Source organism: Taudactylus pleione, unplaced genomic scaffold (genome assembly GCF_031769625.1).
Source record: "Taudactylus pleione unplaced genomic scaffold, aTauple2 ptg000130l, whole genome shotgun sequence".
Classification (NCBI taxonomy): domain Eukaryota; kingdom Metazoa; phylum Chordata; class Amphibia; order Anura; family Myobatrachidae; genus Taudactylus; species Taudactylus pleione.
Genome location: NW_028284532.1, coordinates 2175106 through 2190953, shown reverse-complemented (window position 1 = coordinate 2190953; position 15848 = coordinate 2175106). Strand labels below are relative to the sequence as shown.

At 43.9% G+C, this 15848-nt stretch overlaps 1 protein-coding gene across 3 annotated transcripts in view; it reads left to right on the top strand.

The window, feature by feature from the left end:
- DGKA (diacylglycerol kinase alpha) overlaps positions 1–15848 on the top strand; it is a 170290-nt gene that overhangs the window by 80292 nt on the left and 74150 nt on the right. For all 3 annotated transcript variants that reach the window (XM_088473074.1, XM_088473073.1, XM_088473075.1), the window contains one exon: positions 15673–15848. The gene's annotated coding sequence lies outside the window, so the exon portion shown is untranslated. The remainder of the gene's footprint in view (positions 1–15672) is intronic.

Sequence of the window (15848 nt, the reverse complement as noted above, 5' to 3'; positions counted from 1 at the left end):
AAGCTAGTATTATTTTCTTCTTTTGCGTAAATGTTGTTTTATAAACAATTACCTTTTAAGTGTGTGTGTTAATTTTTATTTTTTTTTTATAATTAAAAAAAAAAAATCACGAAGGGTTAACCCAAAAAAAACACAAAGGAAAACATTTGTTCAACACGTATGTTAATTAATTACATTATACCCCTCATTTGCTTAACATATGCTGTGATAAACCAATAGACAATTGAAAAATCACATGTTTGCAGGGGGAAAAATCCCTGCGAGCACAAACGCCAAAAAAAAGATTACAGAGTGGTTCATTCGCTAACTTCTGTATCTCGCTAGCTATAGGAGGAGCATTGCAGAATAATGGGGGCGTCCGTTTTGTTATGGCGAAGGCATTGATTAGCATATTCTCATTTGCCCGCCCTGCGGGCGAGTAGCTGCTTGCGAACGGGTCTGAATCAGGCCCAGTGTGTGAAAGGTCACCTGGCGCGCTGTAGTTTTAAAGTCTGTGGCACACCAGACGGGGCTATTTGGCGCAAGATTATGGATAGGTTCATATGCATATCTCATATCAGCAGTATGTGCAACTGTTTTGCGACAAGTCATCATCATCAGCAGCCTGTATTTTAACCTGCCCTATAACATGTACCACAGATATGCCACATTACAGTCGTATATACACATGTAATGCATTAACTCTGAAATTGTGCATTTAGATATGTTTGCATTCTGGGAATGTGCAGTGCTGAAATACCCTATGCCAACTAATGTTACGTAGTGCTCCCTCTGCATCAGCCCTGGCATGTTGTGCATTTTAAAATGCAGATGTTAAAATTAAATGATGCCTGAAAACTACTTCCACTTTTTGTAGAAACGCATCTGTTCTGGTAATTCAATAAGCCGGGCAGATGGTACTATACACAAGTTGCTATGGAAATGTTTCCTATGACCATGTAACCTCTGAGATCACTGCCAGTCAACTGCATATGTAAAGTTGTTATGTGGAATTCATTAAAGGTTGCCCAAGCCACTGCATATTTTCAAAATGAACTCCTATAGAGAATATACCCGCACAATAGGGATAATGATAACAAACCTATAGCCAAGCAAATACAATATTTTTTTTTTTTTAAAGTACAATGTCATTCGGGTGTCGGTTGGTGCACCCCAGAATGCTGCACTAACAACACAAAAGGCAATGAAAAGAACAATATTCCAATTGGTTTAAATACATTAAAATCTTTATGGATGTGTCATGGATCAACACTTTTTAGGCTGCGATATATGGACGTGACAAAGGATTAATCAAAAACAACCACCTGGTCTATGTATGAAATATTAATATCCCTGTAATATCACACACTCACTATCAATTTCCAAATTCTGCCACCAATAAGGTTTATTTCCATAGTTGCCATTTTCACCCAAGAAGCCATTGAAAAGAAAACATTGATGGTCTGTAAACATCAACCATCGATGTTCATCCCTAATGGACATCAGTGGCCTCTCCCACCCAGGAATGAAATGCACACAGCTACTGACCTCTCTTCTCATGTACACAAGCAGGACACTGGAACCCAGTGGAGAGATAATCAGTTCATTTAGCCTTCAAAAGTTAAACTTTATGGGGTCTGTGTTATAGGTTGCGAGCTGCAGCCGCTGCGTTAATCTCTGCAAGTCGTCCCGTATTTTTAAAGTCGCAATAATTTTAAAGGCAAAACCAAGCTGGTTTTGTCTTTAAAATTGTTGCCGCTTTAAAAATCCGGGAAGACTTGCAGACATTCTCGCAGCGGCCACTGATACGGGCCTGCCCACCAGCGTCAAGGTCACCTCATTGAGCAGGTCCCTTACACTCTGGGGTTCACATCTGGGACGCAGGTCACCCCAAAAGTCAGCCCAGCCAAAGACCTCCCCAGGGCATCACAAAAAAAAAAGGGTGACAGTGAAGTGTTAAAGTATCAGGTGTGTAAAGTAATTAACAAGTGTTATAATAATGATAAGGGTAGAATATGTGTGGAAAAATACATAAACAATAAACAAACATGAAAGTGATATACAAAGTGACTATATGTATTAAATGGTGATGCCCTGGAGAGGTCCAGCCGGAACAGCTCAGGGGGCCCCACACCCAAACGCTCACCCCAAATAAACTGACACTAACTATATAAATAGGACTTACTGTAATTATGCCTGGTGCAGTGAAATGCTAGGTCCCTGCTTAAAAACATATGAGAGGGTGGGGGGAGGGGTGCAAATCTAGACTGGAGCAATCTCAGGCTTCAGATGTGTGTATAAATACACAATATGGAGTATATGTATACAGTAATGATCGCATAGTGCATCTGCAACTCTGTATTTTGTATGTCACTTTAAAATCTCAGCATGATGGCACCTTTCATTACTATTAGGGTGTGCAGTCTAGAGCCCCTCCTTATACTCTATATTGTGTATTATATATATAATGCTCTCTCTGGCACAGGGAACCAAAAAGTCTAGTTACGGCCCTGGCTCCCACAGACTCCTGGGTGAGTGGCCAGCCTCCCACATCCAGCCACTTTTCCCAGTGTAGTGAGCGATTCCGTGGCCTGACGCAATTGAGGTAAATCACATCATCATAGCCCCGCTGCTCAATGGCGCAAATCATCATATTGACAGGGGTGGCAAACCAGTCAGAGGCAAAGAGCCCAAAAATATCTGTAGGTATGTCAAAGAGTTGAGATCATGCGCACGCCGAAGGCGCACATGCAAAAAGGGGCATGGTCAGCTAGGCCACACCCCTGGTATGATCGTAGGAGCATGTTAAAGCACATGCACAGAATCACCATGGAGGAAACTATTAAAGGGAAAGAAAAAGCCAGAACAATATAAAAAAAAACATTGAAAAATCCAAATAAAATACACTGGATCAAGCCAGATCCACATAAAATACACTGAAAAAGCCACATCCACAGAAAATACTTTGAAAAAAAAACCAGCCTCATATAATGCAATCCAACCCCCCCTGGCATCACTCCAGCCCCTCCATGTGTCACTCCAGTCTCTCGCATGTGTCATTTCAGCCCCTCATTTGTCACTCCAGCAGCCTCTCTTGTGGAACCCCCCATGTGTCACTTCAGCAGCCCCTCGTGTGTCACTCCAGCAGACCCTCATGTGTCAACACAGGAGACCCAAATGTGCCACTCCAGCACCCCCGTCTCTCCCCGGGTCACTCCAGCCCCCTAACATGTTACAAATATAATGAAAAAACAAATGAAAAATCCCCCCAGCTCTTACCCTGCTGCGTGACATCACCGCATCGCCTATACATGCCTCCAGAGCAGAGCAGACTGCTACAGCAAAGGACGAGCCTCCTCTGACCAGTTGTGTGCCTATCAGAGGAGGCAGTCAGTGTCAGTCAGGGGAGCCGCATCAGAACAACGGAAGAGCCGCATGTGGCTCAAGAGCCACAGGTTGGCCACCGCTGGTATTGCGCATTGGGGGCACGCTGCAATGAAGCCTACGTCCCTGGCACTTCCTACCTTGACATTAAAAAAAAATTGATGTGACGTTTAAAAATTGTGTAAACAAAAAGTAATTGATCCTCTGCACTCACTGTACCCTTAGCTGGGGTAAAAGCCAATGTCAAACTCGGTCCTCAAAGTACCCTAACAGTTCAGGTTTTAAAGATTTCCATGCTTAAACAGAGGTGCTTTGAAACAAGTAATGGGTTAAGGTGACATTGACGGCAGTTACCATGTCAACATTCATAATGTTGACACCACAATGTCGACATGGATCGAGAGGCACCATATCGATATCCTCAGATTGTCAACATGTTCACAGTGTAGACATCTGAAATGTTGACATTTGCAAAATGACGACAATTAGGGTTAGGCTACGGGGGTTGTTAGGGTTAGGCTGCAAGGGAGGTAAGGGTTAGGCTGCTGGGAGAGGTTAGGGATAGGCTGCGGGAGTGGTTAGGGTTAGGCTGTGGGGGTGGTTAGGGTTAGGCTGCGAGGGAGGTAAGGGTTAGGCTGCTGGGGGAGGTTAGGGTTAGGCTGCTGGGGGAGGTTAGGGTCAGGCTGCTGGGGGGAGGCTAGGGTTAGCAACCTGGTGGAAAATACTGACTGGAACCACCGCTCTGTCAGAGGTCAGCCCTGGAAGTGGCAGTCACATGACCACTGGGTTCATTCATTCAAAAGTAATTTTTTCACTTCTTTAAATATTTCACCTTATGATTATTGGAAAATAATTGAATACAGGTATACCATTTATACTCGGGTATAAGCCGAGTTTTTCAGCACATTTTTTTTGGCTGAAAAAGCCCCCCCTCGGCTTATACTCGAGTGATGCTCCAGGACCACAATGAAAAGTACCTGCTTGAGGTGGCCGGCGGTAGCAGTGTCAGATATCCCCTGGGTACGCTGCCCTGTCTGATTCCACTGCGCTGGTGACCTGCTCTGCTCTGTATGCTTCCGGGTGAGCGACGCCCGCAAACCCCCGCCCTCCCCTGTGGAGCCATTTGCTCTGTCTGCTTCCGGGTGAGCTAGGTGAGCGGCGCCCGCAACCCACCCCCCGTGGACCGTTCGCCAGAGCAGTTAGCGGCGAGGGGTGCTGATGAGAAGCCAAGATGCCCTCACTAGTTGCAATGCGCACATCCTGACAGTGGGGTCACTGTTATCCAGAGCAGCATAACTGCTGGGTGCCGCTGCTTCTAATGAATGTGCTTCCACTGTAGTGGAAGCCTGGGGTCTCAGCTGAATGTATAAAAGTAAAGTAAAAAAAAAAGAAGATGAACATAATAAAGTGCATACATACATGGTTTGCGGAGTAAAGGTCCATACACACCCAGCGTGTATGGACAGCGATGATCGTTGTCATCGCTGGGGGGAAAGCCGCTCAGTGTATACACACTGAGCGACTTTCCCCCTGCCCGGCGCTGTCAGTGGGGGGCGGACGGCTTTCCATAGCACAGCGCTATGCAAAGCCGTCCACAAAGCTGCTCATCTGCTGGTAATACCATATTTTTAAAATTTACCTGTAGCTGCTGCATTTCCCACCCTAGGCTTATACTCGAGTCAATAAGTTTTCCCAGTTTTTTGTGGTAAAATTAAGTGCCTCGGCTTATATTCGAGTCGACTTATACTCGAGTATATACGGTAGTTATGTTTACATATAGTCAATCCAAGTGACTGGCGTGTTGAAAAAAACAAACTATAGGTAATCTATATCAACTTGTTTAGTGAAATAAAGTGCAAAAAATGTGCAATATATATACGTGCTATATTAATCAAAAAGTATATAGTGAAATAAAGTACATAAAATAATTAGTTTTAGCTTCCAGAAATAGCTTTAAAACATTTTATTCACATGTATAAAAAGAAGGGCCAAACATATATCAACAAAATCAAAATCAATAAATCCGCAAAGATTAATTATAGCAGCAGCTAGTTACTCTGCAATTGTGCAAACAGTGCTACAAAGTGCTATGTGCTGTGCATGATATATAAACAATCCTTTTGTTGTTTCATACAGATTTCAGATAATTAATCTACTTAATAAATACCATAAAAAGCTTTCACAGAACTATAGGTCAGTCATAAAAATACACAGAGGAAAAAATGACATATTTAAAAGTAATAAGAATTTTTTAAATAAATTCTTATCTGATAAAACAGTTTAAAGTTCATAAGGCAGGAGGAGGCAGCTTCCCAGCATGTTTCATCCACTTAGGACTTCACCCCTTGATGCAATTTACCACAGACTTGTGGCTCCATGCTTTATCACCTGGAGCAGTCATTGAATAGTAGAGCTGCAGTCATAAGGTAAGCCCCTGCGGCTAATTGAATCGGCCCCTATGACTGCCTCCAATTGATATAGTCAGGGGCGTCTTAAGAGAGGAGAGGGCCCGTGTGCACTCCTCGTGCGGGGTCCCCTCCTCTCTCCCCGGTGGACGGCAGCTGACTGACGCGGCTAGCCATCCACCGGAGCCTTAGTAGACTCCGAGCAGTAGAGTGGCCATTTTTCTGGCGTTCTCCACATGCGCAGTAGACTCCGGGCACACTCTAGGTGTTCTGAGCAGCGCAGACAACCGACGTGGGACCACGGACAGGTAAGTCTAAAATAATATGGGTGCGGTGCGGGGCCCCCCTTCACCCGGGGGCCCCGCACACACTGCACCCATTATAGATACGCCACTGGATATAGTGTTCATTTGGGTGCTTCTTTGTTTAAGTGAAGTCCTTTAAATCAGATAGTGAAGCTGAAATAGATTGAAGTATAAAGTATGACACCCCCTAGTGTTCTAGTTTTGGAAGGGTTTCAGTAATACCCCTTTTCCACCTAAATTCCGGGTCTGACCCGAAGTTGGAACAAAGTTCCTATCCGGATCAGACCCGGAATTTTGCCGGCGCTGACTCGGGATATTCCCGAGTCAGCGCCGCTCACACCGCAGTCGGGTCTGCATAGACCCGGCTTTTGCGGAGTGAAAGTGGACGCTTGGAGATGACGTCATCTCCAAGTGCCACTGAAGCCGGACCAATCGGCCGGCTAGCAGCGCACTCCAGGTCATCGTGACCCGGAGTGCGCTGTTCCCATAGCAGGGCTTCACGGGCTACGCCCGTGTTAAACCCTGCTAGTTACCTGGGTTGGATTGCCGGGTCACTCGACCTGGCGATCCAACCCTCTGCCCTTTTACACCAGGGAGCTGCCCGGGTTAACCCTTCAAAAACCCAGGTTTTAGCTCCGGTGTAAAAGGGGTATAACTTATAGAACTCACAGCTGCCAGTGGATTGGGTATGGGAGACCGACAGTAGGGATGCCGGTTGTCAAAATGCTACGATGCTCAATATCCCGAAGCGGCTCCGTAAGTATGCTAACCCTCCCCCCTTCACTTCCTAACCCGCTTTTCCTGCAACCTAACCTCCTCCCCGCACCCTAACCCTTCCGGTGGAGGTATAATAACTACATACCCTGCCAGCTACCGAATTTTCTTGGGACAGACCTAGGATTTCTGTAACAGTGCCAGGTCCAATGTTACAAGATATTTTTAATGTTTGATTTTAATATTAATTATTTATTTAACTCCTCCAACTTGACAGAGTGGTGCTCACTGTGACACTGGATCTCCTGTGGCCAATAGAAGCTTCAAGTGTGATAGTGAGTTCTGCCAGGGCATTGCTATAGTTAGATCTCCAGCCAGGAATTTGGAGAACGAGAAGATGATATTAGCTCCTCTATAGAGTGATATGTTGGATGTTCCTTACTGGTCATTACCACAGCAACTAATGGGCAGCTTATTATGTATTGCTGATAATGGGTATGTAACTGGCACATGCTAATAGCGCTATTGGGCATCTTATTGCCCATTCTTCTAAAAATAGACACTCCCCATAAGCTGCCCATCCATTACATGATGCGGGGACGATGGCACGATTACGACGCCGTCCTCTCCCGCGGGGTGAAGTGCATACACTGAACGTTCAGACGTTCAGTGTATATAGATCAATCATCCCCGAACATGGCAACCTGACGGCGGTCGTCAGGTTGACCGTCATGTTCGAGCAATGATTCATGTTAAAAAACGATCAGCGGGCGCGCGCATCGCTGGTCGTTTTTAACCTTTTACTGCCCGATTTGCGGGCGATTACCAAGCGATGGAGCAATAACGACCGTCGTTATCGCTCCATTGCTAGGTTTAATCGCCTAGTGGATGGGCAGCATTACTCGACAGGGTCCCTGGACACTGCCACAAGGTCAAAGAGCAGTTACACTTATGCCCTGGCCTAATCCAGACACACAGATATGTGGTTTTACTATTGAAACTGTCACAGCTGCCTTGTCAGTAATATTTGTGTATGTGTGTGCAGGGGGAGGAAGGGGGAATGTTTTTTAAATGTGATCCTACCTACTAATTTGCATAATCATATTCCCATAATTACATCACATGCTCCATATTGTGACACCCCCACATCTAATTATTGTTTTGAGAGTGTCCCTGGAAAATGTGAGGCAAACACACCCGCTCTCTTTTCTTTCTGTGCAAATGGTGTAGGTGGCACAGGGTGGATATTATTTGCAAGTCATAATCAGTTTTGTTGAGGTTTATCGTTTATGCTACAGATTTATGCATAAATAGCAAAAGTGTACTGTTCATTAAACAGCTGAAAAGGTGCCTGAATTTGTCATGAGGAACCAGGTGGCTGTTGCAGCTACTGTCGTTTCTGCTCAATCCCTAGCTCTTACCATGTTCTGCTTAGCCATGGTGCTAGTAATGCGTTTGACACAGACATGCAGTCAGAGCATAGCCTCCCCTGTCATACTCCCTCCTCTGTCATACTCCCTGTCATGCTCCAGTGTTTTTATAAAACAAACTGTGTTTTTATACATGCGTGCCTCCCCAGCCATTTATACATGCGTGCCTCCCCAGCAATTTATACATGCGTGCTTCCCCAGCAATTTATACATGCGTGCCTCCTCAGCCATTTATACATGCGTGCCGCCTCCCCAGCCATTTATACATGCGTGCCGCCTCCCCAGCCATTTATACATGCGTGCCTCCCCAGCCATTTATACATGCGTGCCTCCCCAGCAATTTATACATGCGTGCTTCCCCAGCAATTTATACATGCGTGCCTCCTCAGCCATTTATACATGCGTGCCTCCCCCTAGCAATTTATACATGCGTGCCTCCTCAGCCATTTATACATGCATGCCTCCCCAGCAATTTATACATGCGTGCCTCCCCAGCAATTTATACATGCGTGCCTCCTCAGCCATTTATACATGCGTGCCGCCTCCCCAGCCATTTATACATGCGTGCCGCCTCCCCAGCCATTTATACATGCGTGCCGCCTCCCCAGCCATTTATACATGCGTGCCTCCCCAGCCATTTATACATGCGTGCCTCCCCAGCCATTTATACATGCGTGCCTCCCCAGCCATTTATACATGCGTGCCTCCCCAGCCATTTATACATGCGTGCCTCCCCAGCCATTTATACATGCGTGCCTCCCCAGCCATTTATACATGCGTGCCTCCCCAGCCATTTATACATGCGTGCCTCCCCAGCCATTTATACATGCGTGCCTCCCCAGCCATTTATACATGCGTGCCTCCCCAGCCATTTATACATGCGTGCCTCCCCAGCCATTTATACATGCGTGCCTCCCCAGCCATTTATACATGCGTGCCTCCACAGCCATTTATACATGCGTGCCTCCCCAGCCATTTATACATGCGTGCCTCCCCAGCCATTTATACATGCGTTCCTCCCCAGCCATTTATACATGCGTGCCTCCACAGCCATTTATACATGCGTGCCTCCCCAGCCATTTATACATGCGTGCCTCCCCAGCCATTTATACATGCGTGCCTCCCCAGCCATTTATACATGCGTGCCTCCCCAGCCATTTATACATGCGTGCCTCCCCAGCCATTTATACATGCGTGCCTCCCCAGCCATTTATACATGCGTGCCTCCCCAGCCATTTACCTCACCGCATGTCACTGGCGTTTGATACTGTGTTATGAGATACTGGCCCATAGGGCACTTTGGACCATGCATGATGATTCATCAGTGTATGCGCCAGGATTGCTCCTCTTTTCACCATTTCTTCTAATTCACCTTTGGGCCCTCTTTTATGCATTCTCCAGCAGACACTGGATTTCCAGGGTATCTGGGTGGGGTGGTCATGAAATGAGGTGATTTTTGCAGATGTAAATTTGTCCTATTTTCCCAATCCTGCCCAATCATTTTCCGTAAATTCATCTGGAATAATAAGCGCCCACTTTATTGGGGGTATCAAATTGCAGCCAAATGGTAGGATTAACTTTTCCAATGTGATTTCCCATATTCCTGTATCTATTCTCTATCCTTTTAGAGCAGTGGTTCCCAAACTCTGTCCTCAAGAAACCCTAACAGTTCAGATTTTAAGGAGATCCATGGTTGAGCACACATTGCTAAATCAAATTGACAGAGGCACTGAATAAGTCACCTGTGCTCAAGCATGGATATCCATTACACCCTGAACTGTTAGGGTGCCTCGAGGACAGAGTTTGGGAACCTCTACTTTAGAGAATGGCTTCATGGAACTGATGTTATACAGATGTGTCAACATGCATCTAGCCTCGTTGCGCATTAAGCAGTGCTTCTAGTCGCGCCATTCCGTGGTATGACTCAATAGCGCCGAGCATCTTTTCATGCGACTTTTCCTCTTAAAAGCTATGCAAAAAGGACGCACAACTCTGAGTCAGGTCCATTGAGCATGCAACCTCCATTATAGAAACTCCAGTGGCCCTCCGCCATGATAGGCAGGTCAAAGGCTAAACACCTAAATCACAAAAAAGTAGGTTAGTATAAAGAGACATCACCATATCTGGTGACACCCGGTGCGCACCTATATTTCACCCTTGTCCCTGCACGCCGAAGTGGTGCCCACGCCCAAAAATGGGGCATGGCCTAAAGTAAAGGGGGCGTGGCCTCATGGGTATTCCAATTACATCCCTTCAGGGGTAGCCCAGCATCACCAGAGATGCTGGGCTGCTCCCGGAAACTGAGCTGTCGGCTTCTCTTCTATGACAAGAGCCGAGTGCTGCAGGAGAATGTCACATAGTGTCGACCCCTCCGAGGGTGACTCCCGGGTACGGCCAGCACCCGCCCACATGACGCCACTCTTAGTACATTTTATTTTTATTTTGCAACTAATGCTCTGTACAAAAACAGTAAAGCCCTGTTAATAGCAGTCACTTTAATGGAACAGTAAAAATAACAAGCTGAGCCTAGAATCCTGTCGTTACAGAAGAGCGAGTGCTCTGCATTATATTGCACAGCATTATCCACACAGCTGCACCATACAGAGGCAGACGTCTAATGCATTAGATTAGTGTTGGTAGTAAATGATTATGGGATGTGCTAATAAGGAAGCTGAAGGCTTAATTGGGAATTAGAGAATAATGTCCTCATAATGCTTTATTCTACTAGACCATAAAATGGTTTTAATGTCAGCGCTACATAGAAATATACAGTGTATAAATGCCCTCTCTTGTCTTTCATCTGCGCTCCCTCTCTATCTCTTTCCTTGCTGGCTCACTTATTACTTCCCATCATCTATTTATTGATCTTCTAGCACCTCAAGCTGAATCCTAGATATCTTATTAATCATTGCACTGATTCATTCCTATAAAGTTAATTGGAAGAAAGAGACAAGCGCTGGTTGAATTGTCAGGTGGAATGGGAAAGAAATGTGCATTGCAGCTATACTGGCTGTGATAGGTTGCGCTTCTTATGCATGTCATTTGTTATGGCCACTGGGGACATTCTGCTCATTTCAAAGATTATTTTTACATATTACAGTATGCCAGTTACTATCAAGATGATCACTTTGAGGGGCTGTACAAGTGGTCAGGCCACATTAAGAGATCAAGGAACATTTAGCGAATCCAGTAGATTAACATGTGGCTTGCTGGTCAATCTGGTGATATTGGTGATAAAACACCACCACCCAATCATGATCTAACCAGCTACATGCAGTGTATGTGTGTGTGTGTATGTATATATACTGTGTGTGTGTGTGTGTGATTGTGTGTGTGTGTGTGTATGTGTGTATATATATATATATATATATATATATATATATATATATATATGGCCTGATTCAGTGATGACCGCCAATGCCACAGCAACTGTGATCCCGAACGCAGCAGTTATGCGAAAATATGCAGCCGCCAAGATTTGTATTGATACGCCCTCTTTTGCATCGCCAATCAGCGACTTGTACACAGACGCATCTATCGCATGCACATGGGCCGATCATTGGATTTCTGAGTAACCATATGGTCGTGCAGAATGGCTGAAGTATATAAGTTGTGGAAGTGATTTGGACTGCGTACAGGACCTCATTCGCTAGCTGTGGCATGCCCCCGTGGCGGTCATGACACACCTGCGTTTTAGTCACCACTTTTCTGTTACCCCCCACAAATGCTCCCGATCTGTCAATCACACTGCGGGCAAATACTCACTGAAACTGACGGCTGTAATGTAATCTGGAGCATGTGCTGCGCGACTCGTATGTACAGACCACCGATAATCACTCAGCTGCGAAAGTATCGGGTTTGCTTCCATCTCTAAATCAGGCCTATAGTGCGCTCACTCTCGTCATCTTCCTAATGATACATTAGGAGAAATGACTCCAGTCAGGAGGGCAGCATTTCACCACTTTCAGGCCAAAATCTGACCCTTGGGCCGCCTGTTGTTTATCGCTGGTATCTATTGTCAATTTTTAATGCTTATTAAAACAACTGCTCTAACATTTGTCCATACTAGGCAGTTATGTCTTTCATCATTCATAGTAACTTCTCATTATCTTTACTGTTGGTATTGTTTAAAGCTCTTATGAAAAAGTGCTCTGCATTGAAAACAATGGGCCTAATTCAGAGTTGTACGTAAACCCAATGTGTACGCACATCTCCAATGTGTTTAGTTCTGCGCATGCACAATAACCGCACTGCACCTGTGCAGATCTGGGGCTGCGATGTCGCTCGCAGTGCCCCAAATACCGCAGCATTATTGACATGCTGCTGGCGGCGTCAGGAAGCGTTACAGAAAATTGGGGTGTGTCGGCTCTGTTTTCTGGGCATGCCGAAGCCAGTGGCAGCGTCCTTGGATTCAACTTCGCTGGACCTGGCAGCCTGATGTGACTGGATGTCCTGAGTAATTTGAGGCTTACTGAGATGTCTGATGACCACGTAGTTTATCCGGGCGCAGCAGCTGATCATAAGAGGCCTCCTGCAGTTTTCTCATATTTTAGCACAGTTGCTGTGTACAAAATGCAGCAGCTGTACTAACTGCATCCATCTCTGAATCAGGACCAATATCAGAAGTGATACCGTATCACTGTGGAAATCCAAAAACAATGCATTTTTCCCCCTCGTACATATTTAAGGCTACACTGCATTTTTCCGACCACACCAGCCTGTGCGTTATCTGATCTGGTCGTAATAGTGCGACCAGTCAGATAAAGTGTTATCTATAAATTAACCCCCTCCCTAAAGTGTGCCTGAAGCCGCTGTGAAAATGAAAGTCGCGAAGGTCACGATGTTCCATGGTGGCGTTCCGATGTTTGAAAAAAACCTACTGCTGCTTAGGGGTATACCATTACTCATACTTACATTGTGATCTTCCTCCCGCCCCGGGGAGATCTGAGGGACATGTACAGGGGGGCATGGTGACCCGATTCACATCTTAGCTCCACCCCATGCTGCACAATGAATTCCACAGAACTGTGAGGTCTATTTACTAAGCAGTGTTAGGAGACAAAGTGAAAGGAGATAAGGTGCCAGCCAATCATTTCCCAACTATCATTTTTCAAACACAGTCTGTGATATGGCAGTTAGGAGCTGATTGGCTGGCACCTTATCTCAATTTACTTTGTCTCCTAACACTGCTTAGTAAATAGACCCCTGTATCTGGATGGTGTATGATGCTTCACCTACTGACATTAGAGACTGGAAACATCAATATTTTGCTGGGAGAAAAAGGCCAATGCCACTTATTAGCCATCTCTTCACCGTATTTTAACATTCTTGTCCTGCATGTGGATGCAAAGTAGGCACATCAATGCGCCTAATACATACTCAGCAAGGCAGAGACCCAAATCCTCTCCTCAGGTGGTGCAATCTATTGTATCCCCACAGAGATCACAATTCCACCTGCTTACCTATAAAACATAGAAATAGACGTGATATAAAAAAAACAGTGTTAATAAACCTAAACAATTGTGTTAACCTCACAAAGCAAAGAAGAACATAAAGTACGTAATACAGGAAAGAACTGAGTAGATTAGATCCTGGTTCTGCTGTTCTCTATCTCCCATCGTACGTCTGTTTCCAAGCTCTGATGTATGAAAGAGGTTTTCTGGAGAGTATTGTGAGTCTTAAAAATAATAAATAGCCACTGCATGTTTGTCATTACGACCCCAGCTCCTTCAATTGGGTTCCACTAAATTGACTTAGCAGGATGCATACTAATTAAATTTATCATTTTGAAGAAGAAAAAAAGCTCATTAAAGCATCACTGTGTTCAATTGGATTATATGGCCTTTAGTTGATGGGCTCATGTTTTAAATAGAATTATCTGCTTTTCTATTTATAGTAAAGTCATTATTAGTGACTTATTAAAAGTGTTTTATTGTGATCCCTCCTGGGTGTGGTAGTCATAACCTAACATTTACAGAAGTTTGTTCTGGGTTGCTATCTTACTTTGGTTATAGCTACTCTTGCAGCTGGGCATGAACATATATTAGTACATGATGTCAAATTAAATATCATTTTTCAGCACAGTTAATTTGATGCTATGTTATGCTTCTGTTCAGTATGTCTGGCCGTACTTCCATACAGGCTGCTTGTGTCATTGTTGGTTTAATTACTTTATAGATAAAAGCTTTCCTCATACATAAAATACACAGGCGGTTACACATTTTCTGATTTTGTGACACACATGCCGCCATGTCATACACACGCCCATGTTGCACAAATAGGGGTCTGTGTAGGAAGCCTTGGAGAGAGATAAAGGACCAACCAATCAGTTCCTATCACTTTTACAGTCTGTGTTTGAAAAATGACAGTTAGGAGCTGATTGGTTGCGACTTTATCTTTCTCCATTTTATCTCCCTCCAAGGCTTAGTACAAAGACCCCTCAGTCTGGAATTGATTTTGCTGTCGCAGGGATCGGCTGCGCATTATCCTTTAATACGTTAGCCAGACATCACTAACATTCCTCCTCACCTCTATGGGGTGTGAGAGAAACTTAGCGTTGGTACTGGTCCCAAAGTACATTTGCCACCCATTCCGAAGGCACTTCACTGCCATCATGCGGAGTACAATCCCGCACCTATGACTGTTCTTATATAGCCTCAACATTCTTGTGAGAAATCCAGTCTGGTATTGTGATAGGCAGATATGTCCTGACACACTTATAGGCAGACACTGCCCATTACATAAAGCAATTGGAGATTTGTGCAGAAAGTTTTGAATTATGCATCCACCTGAAATGATGGTCGTCTTATTTTACTTGGCAACCTGCAAAAGTTTTCTTTTTTAAGTGATGTTTTCTTTTTTAACCAAAATCATATGTGCTCAGCATGTCAGCAATCAATACATGCACGCATTATTATTATTATCCTTTATTTATATGGCGCCACAAGGGTTCCGCAGCGCCTCACACAGTACAGAAACAAATGAGCACACACATGCATGTATTGTTAATAATAATAATAATAATAATAATAATATTATTATTATTAAAGTGATGTATTATTATTATTATTATTAAAGTGATGTATTATTATTAAAGTGATGTATTATTATTATTATTATTATTACTAAAGTGATGTATTAGTATTATTATTATTAGTATTATTATTACTAAAGTGATGTATTATTATTAATATTATTATTATTATTATTACTAAAGTGATGTATTATTATTATTATTATTATTATTATTATTATTATTACTAAAGTGATGTATTATTATTATTATTATTACTAAAGTGATGTATTATTATTATTATTACTAAAGTGATGTATTATTATTATTATTATTATTATTACTAAAGTGATGTATTATTATTATTATTATTATTATTATTATTATTACTAAAGTGATGTAGTATTATTATTATTATTAAAGTGATGTATTTTTGTTTGCAGGAGGATGAAAGCACAGTAGTCTGCAGGCTACGCAGGAGGACTATGAGACAAGCCCTTGGCTAGGGCCAGGCAGAAGGTGGAGGGTCATAGCCGGGTGCAGTAACAAATTGGTCTTCTATCCAGAGTTGTGATTTAACACTACACTACTTATTGGGAAATCTTCAAATAAAAACAAA